This window comes from Puma concolor, chromosome A3, assembly GCF_028749965.1.
Source record: "Puma concolor isolate L17-30 chromosome A3, mPumCon1.1.hap2, whole genome shotgun sequence".
Lineage (NCBI taxonomy): Eukaryota > Metazoa > Chordata > Mammalia > Carnivora > Felidae > Puma > Puma concolor.
The window spans coordinates 64,488,207-64,495,926 of NC_141669.1; positions in this window are offsets into that span (position 1 = coordinate 64,488,207).

Consider the following 7,720-nt stretch of genomic DNA (forward strand, 5'->3'; position numbering starts at 1 on the left):
AGGAAAACCTTCCTCTGCCCTACAAGGTCCTTCCAGTTGGACTTAGAATCAAATTGACACAAGACAGATTCACAGGAGAACATCAAATTTAATAGCAGTATGTAAGGGGAATCCACACAGAGATGAAATTTCAAAGACAATGAGACAACATGGTGCTTATGTGAGCTAAGGAGAAGGACATGTTCTAAGGATACAAAGAGAGGAAGGCCATTAGCAAGAAGGTGTAAGGAGATATTCTGAAAAACAAAGGTTGCCCTATTATGCAGAGAAGTCTCTTAGCTAAGGGGGAGTCTTAATAGTTATTTTCCTGGTACAAGCTCTTTCCAATGTAAATTTAGGTACCTGAGCATCAGGAAGAGAGCTTTTTCTGCATCTGCTGAGTTTTGATTACTTTTAACTCAAAATAATGTTTATGCCAAAGCAGCCCATCTAGGGTCAGCCTGCCATTGGGCCCCCTGCTACAAAGATTACTCAAAAGGTAAGGAAAAAATTTTTATAATCTCTTACGAAGAGCAGACCAATTATCTAAGAAACTGTGTCCTTTTGAGAGAGAGGGAGAAAAACAACAGTATTGCATTAGCGCACTATTGACATTAAAGCTCATTTTAAAAACCTATATTCTTGACGCCTGGGTGGCTTAGTTGGTTAAGCGTCCAACTCATGGTCTCAGCTCAGGTCACGATCTCAATGTGGGTTCAAGCCCCACATTGGGCTCTGAGCTCACAGCCCAGAGCCTGCTTGCTATTCTCTCTCCCTCTCTCTCTCTCCACCTCCTCTGCTCTCTCTCACACTAAATAAACTTAAAAAAATTAAAATTAAAGTTAAAACTTCCAGTAAATCCATTCAACTACAGCCAGCTTGACGCTGCGGGATAGCATTCTTTCTCTCTCCTTTCTTTTTCTTTCTTACTTTCTTCTCCACAAACCCTTTACTACCATCTAGATCCATTCAGGTTTTTGTCCTTAACCACCCTCTTTCTCATTCTGAAACAACCTTTGAACAGCATCTAAACGATTACTTTAGGATGATATTACTTTCTCACTCTCTTTTTTTTACCTTAACAAAAACACATTCCTATATTCCTTGAAAATCTTTGTACAGAAATATTATCATTCACCCTTGGTATTCATGGTAGTTGTGTCCTTTTTTTTAAATTTTTATTATTATTTTTTTCATGGTAGTTGTATCCTTAAAGTTAGTTTTCCAAAATGCAGATGCAATCATGTAACTATCTGACATTCAACAATTGCAATATATCACCTAGTGGATGAAGTTCAAATTCCTATCCATGGAAGATACTCCTCAACAAAGATTTTGGCTAACTTTCTAGTGTTGCCCAATAACATACCCTCCCCACGCCCTCTGCTTTTTTAGCCACAGTACATAAGGGCTATTCCTTGAACAGACTGCCTTTTCACACCTCCAAGTCTTAGCACCTGGTAACCCTGCTCCCTTGAATCTCCCTTCTACTTCTCACCACAGGCAAACTTCTACACCTCTCAAGAGTCAGTCCAGTTGTTTCCTCCTCTGTGAAGACTTTCCAGATTGCCTTATTCGTACCTGACACTTCTTCATGACTCCCATGGCAGCTTATACCGACCTTCGTTCCAGTAACTCTCCCAGGGTATCATTTTGTCAATTTTCACATTTTGCCTCATTTTGACAGATATCAATGGAATCTCAAGGGAAGGAATCTGATCATTCCTTCTGTGGGTCCCCATCACCCATCACAGTGCCTTGCAAAAAATTTGTTGCTCAATAAGCAGTTGTTGAGTGAATAAGTGCATAAATGAATGATGTTCTTGAGCACTATTTTAGCCCATGCCTCTGCAAAAAGAAGATGCAGTAACAGATGTCATGTGCAGTAAGAAGAGGACTTTTGCTTGAATGAAAATCCAGGAGGCCTTATATATGATAGTGCTTTCAAGTATTCTTTATTTTTATTTTGAGCCTTTCAGTAACCAGTGACAGGAACAGAAGAGATAATATTTTCATTTCTTATTTGATAGGTGAGGAAATAGGCTTAGAATGGTTAAAGGTCATAGAGCTGGTTAGGAACAGAGATGAAGCTAAAACAGTAGTGCCTAGAAATAACAACATCTATCCACCTTTTTCTGATTTTCATTATGTTCTTCTTTTTAAGCCCTGTGTATTTTCCTTAACATGCATGCACGCGTGCACACACACACTGAACTCAGTCATAACACTATAAGAGACGAGCTGGGAAGAACCCTAGAAATCATGTGATCCTCCTCCTTATAATAAGAATGACGATTTAATTTCCTACCAGAAGACAAACACCATCTACATCATCTCATTTAATCTGAACTGGTCTTTTTCGTCACCAGTGTCACTTCTTCACTTGCAAATAGGTACCCTTTTGTCTCACTGAAGCCTTAGAAACAAGTAAAAACCTACTTCTCAAGGCTAGACATTCTTCACGATGTGGCGTCCTCCTCCCCTGCAGAAGGACTCTTGAGGTGCCTGGGTGGCTTAGTCAGTTGAGCATCCAACCCTTGATTTTGGCTCAGGTCATGATCCCAGGATCGTGGGATCAAGCCCATGTCAGGCTCTGTGCTGAAAGTGTGGAGACTATTTGGGATTCTCTCTCCCCCTCTCTCTCTGCCCCTCTCCTACTCACACTCATGTGCCCTCTCTTTCTCTGTCAAAAGAAATTTAATAATAATAATAATAATAATAATAATAAATAGAAGGTCTCTCTCTTCCTCTCTCTCTCTCTCTCTCTCTCTCTCTCTCTCTCTCATCCCCATCCTCTTCCCTGCACTCAAACATTCCCCAGGCCTGGTAGGGGAAGAGTCATACCTGGCAAATTGTTGTAACCCCAAACTTCTACACCCTGAATGAACTATTAAGGGCAACCTTCTGATTTGAGTGCAGACCAAAAGACAGGCTAACCTGTCATTTGTGAGCCTAGAAGGCAAATGTAAACCAACACATCAGCCAGGTTCTGATATTCGTCTCTAGTTTACCTGTATCAAAGGAAGGACAATGGGAACCACCTTCACCTTTGGCTGTATCACTTCCTCAATTTAAATATAGTCAAGCACCTGGGGTGCCTGGCTGGCTCAGTCAGTGGAGCATGCAATTCTTGATCTCAGGGTTGTGAGTTGGAGCCCATGCTGGATGTAGAGATTGTATAAAAATAAAATATTAAATATATATATCTATATACAGTCAAGCACCCTTCCCAGAATAAGACATGTTGCCATAGTGACTGATTTTTATAGCTATTGTTGTTTTGTTTTAGATTTTGCTTCCTGTTTTATGTTTTCTGACCCACTGTCAGGCCAACTGTAGCCCAGTCCTACAGGGTGTGGCGACTAGAGTAAAGAGTTTCAACCTAGCATAAATCAATGGAAGTAATCCTGAGTAGATAGAAGTAATGTTAGAAAGAAATGAATACCTAAAATTAAAGTTGGGACGGGTAAATGTATATTACTAAAAAGATAAAATAAAAAGCAATATCATGCTCAAGTCACAAAGTTCATTACCACTCATGACTAGGTTAGGTAATTCTAAAGGACTGTTAACTGTTAAACAATCGGCAAAAACATGGATTTGCTTTGTGTGTTTTATTTCTGTTTTGTGCATTTAACATACAACGTCTATTAATATCAAAGACATAGATATTTTCTGTTTTTTATGGGTACCTGCTGTTTCTCAATACAAGGGCATGGAGAATTTATAGCAGAATTTGAAAATGAAAGCACGCTATAATACTTTCAAAGTCTAGTATACACGTTTGTTGTACTTTTCTGCAGGTGGCAAAAGAGATTAAAACACAGGAGTCCTTTTCTGATAAAGTCGACTTTTCTCTCATGGAAACCTCACAGTAAAATAACGTTAGATGTGTGAAATTTAAATGCATCTTTTTCATTTGAAAATCTTGGTGTGCTTATTTGTGATTTTCATGACAAAACAAAAGTTTTCTGTACTTTTTATAAAAGTAAATTACTATTCTAGATGACCTAAATCAGAAGCATCTCAACTGATAAGAGTTTTGCAGGATAGAATAGAGCTGGAAACTAGTTTCTCTGGGTGTAGACAGGTGTCTCCTCTCTCCTCCTCTAAACAAGAAAAGAAGCCGAGTGGTAGACAATTTTATTATCTGAAAGCAGCCTAATTATTTATTATAGACTGTAATCATATTAATTCTTAATTCAAGTCTCTTTATATGATTTCTGATGTAAGTTTAATGCAAGGGGCAGAAGCTTTTGTATGTAGCTTATCAAAGATAATAAAAGCAATAAAAGCTGGATTTGTCTTTTAGGCTTGAAAAAAAACCCTACCAAATTTACACAGAGAAAGTGATATACAGTGATGACACAAGCTATACTCCTGTTATCAGAAAATAACACAATTGAATTGCACTGGGCCAGCTCAAGTTGTCATATCATGTTGCTATTGTTTCTTATAAAATAAATAGCTTTGTTTATCATGAGCCAATGTGACATGGCAGTGCAAAAATCATATTCCATGCTGTGGCAGCAGGGAGGAGAGCAGATGTCACCATTCAACTAAACCTGCAAAATCCTTTGGAATTCCCATTTATTAAAGCCCACATTCTTTGCACCTTGCTCACTAGCAAAGTCTGTAGCCGGTCTACATCGTCTGCAGCCAAATTCGCAAATATCCTCACTCATAAACCAATACAAGTGCCCATCCAGAAAAACAAAGGCCTTTCTTAAGAAACGCTGGAATACAAATTGATTTCACCAGGGCAACCCAAGTGCACTGTGTAATGTACACTTACTTGTAACCAATTAACCTGCTCTTTCACCACAGTTAAAATGCAGCTTTTAAAAATTGCTCTTTGCCTTTATATATAAAAGTACAGGGCAGAAATCTTGCAATGCACCATTCATAATAATAATTTCGTTTACCTGTCTCCCTACCTCCTCTTGATATTTCTCATTTTATCCCCAGCATCTTGTGGCTTTCCTTTTGTAAGTTGCATTATAGAATCTTGCAGTGAGGGTACGATAATGAAGAAAAACAAAACTAATGGGGAAAAATTGTAATTAAGCAGTCCATGGCACATTTCTGCATGAAGCAATAAAGGCAATTTACAACATTGGTCATATCTATAGGAAAAGCTTTTCTTGTGCTAGGGCACATTTTTATGCTGATAAACTATTGAACTAGAGTGCACTCATAATGTCTTTCCCATAATATAACTCCGTTCTGTGTCCTGAGGTGGAGATAAGAGAGAAAAATAAAAATCAAAGTAAATTGATAATGGGTGTTTCTTTTTCCACTGAAAAGTGGAAAAATTCATGTACTCCGTGTAGATGCACAATAAATTGTCATTTTTATTTATGTATATAGGTAAAAAACATAATATTTTTACATGTATATGCATGTAACATATATAAACATATGTTTTATATGTATATGTAATATACTTTATATATATTTATTTTATATTATTTAATTTACATATATATGTGTGCATATGTGTATATATATATATACTTTATATATATATATTTACTTTATATATATATATATTGGGAAAGACTATAAGACAAGATGCCATAATTACAGGGCTCATATTCATGGAATACATTCCCTACATAAATCTCAAGGAATCCTTCAAAAGGTTAATTTCAAAAACATGCCTATTGATTATTTTTACTTTCCCTACCTTAGAGATTTGTGACCTATGATAGAATAGGAAAAGGAGTTTGCACACATTCACATAATAAATAGAAGAGCTAGTCTGGTACAATGTCTGACACCTCATCTTGATAATAACATCCCAATTGTTTGCTACCCTTCACTGAACTTAGTCTTCATGGGACTTGGAAGCCAATGAATGTTCCTATGGACCAAGCTAAGTCAATCAAATTAGACTCTTCTTGGAATTAGAATCTTGAGCAGAGTGTCACCAGAACAGAAAATAGCTGGATCTCACTCCTTTTGATCTCAGAGTCCTGGAAAAATTGTTCACTAGTTCCTGTAAACCAGATCCAAATGCTTGTCTGGAGGCCTGACTTTCCAAGGCTTGATAGTCATGATTTTCCTTTAGTTTTATGAGCTACCCTAACCACTTCCAATAGTTCTATTTTTTTTCTTTCATGCTTTCTGTTTAACCAGAATAGCTTTCTGTTCCATGCATCCAAAGAACCCTGACTAAAGTAGTTAGCAATATTTTCCACTCTGTTTAGCAAAGTTTTTTATCCTGTATACAAGTCATTGGGCTGCTCCAGAAAATTCTCCATTTCCAATATGTAGAGAAGGAATTTAGAAGTGTGCCTGTGATACAATCAATAAAACCTCTGTCAGAAGTCAGTATTGAACTTCAATTCTGGTTTTTCCTGTTTAATTTTGGACCTTTTTCAAATCATTGAATATCTCTGAGCATCAGCTTTGTCGTTTGTAAATTGGGAATGTTTCTTGTTTAGTTATGTTGAAGACCAACTGATATTACTATTATTATTTGAAAATCTTTGGTAGGTTGCACAGTATCATCCAACTGGTAGTTGTGATCATTACCTCCTTAATTCCAGCTTTGCCACTTACAGATGCTTCAGCATAATACCTCTCTTTTTTCCTCTCTATTGTAGATTGTCTTTTAAAAAATCACAATAGAGGCATCCAGATTGGAAAGAAGAAAATAAAACTATTTCTATTTGTAGATGACATGCTTTTGCACATAGGAACTTAAGGAACTTGCTAAAAAATCATTAGAACTAAAAATGAATTCAATAAGTGTTGTAGGGAGTATGGCTGAAGTCGCAAAAGATGAGTCCGCAAACAAAGTGCACATAAGTGAAGGTCCTCATACTTGAGTCGGAATGAGGCCCAGACTCCAGAATGAAGCTTCTTTTTATTAGGATAATTGCTAAAGACTACATGCAGAAAGTCAGCTAAGCAAGTGTGTTAATCAATCAATCTAACGGTTTCGTTTTCAGGGTTGAATTTTGACTTAATTGGTTTCTATAACACTAGGAAGGATCAGGTGTGAAGGAGGATCAGGCCCTGGACAATATTAATGGCTCTAGGCATTCCTTACGAGCCCCAGTGGTGTTCAGCTGTGTATACATGTCCTAAGGCCTTGCGTCTTCTCCAACCCTTTCCTTTTGAAGTCTTTTCTTTTGATGCTTCTCTCCTGCATCTCCCACAAACAAGGTTGCAGGATACAAGATCAATATACAAAAATCATTGTATTTCTATACACCTGCAATAAACTATCTGAAAATGAAATTATGAAAACAATTCCATTTAAGAGGGCATTAAAAAGAATAAAATACTTGTAAATAAATTAAACAAAATATATGCAAAATGTATACTCTGAAAATTACAAAGCATTGTTGAGAGAAACTAAAGACCTCATTCTCACATTCATGGGTTGAAAGACTTAATATTATTAAAATGGTAACACTCCCAATATTAACCTATGGATTTGATACAATTCCTACCAGAGTCTCAGTGAGTTTCTTTGTAGAAATTAACAAGCTGATTCTAAAATTCTTAGGGAATTGCATGGAAATCAGAGTAGCTATGAAGTCTTTAAAAAGAAGAACAAAGGGGCGCTTGGGTGCTCAGTCAGTTGATTCTGACGGGCTCAGGTCGTGAGCTCAGGGTTTGTGGGTTAGAGCCCCGCATTGGGCTCTGTGCTGACAGCTCAGAGCCTGGAGCCTGCTTCGGATTCTGTGTCTCCTCTCTCTGCCCCTCCCCCACTCGTACTCTGTCT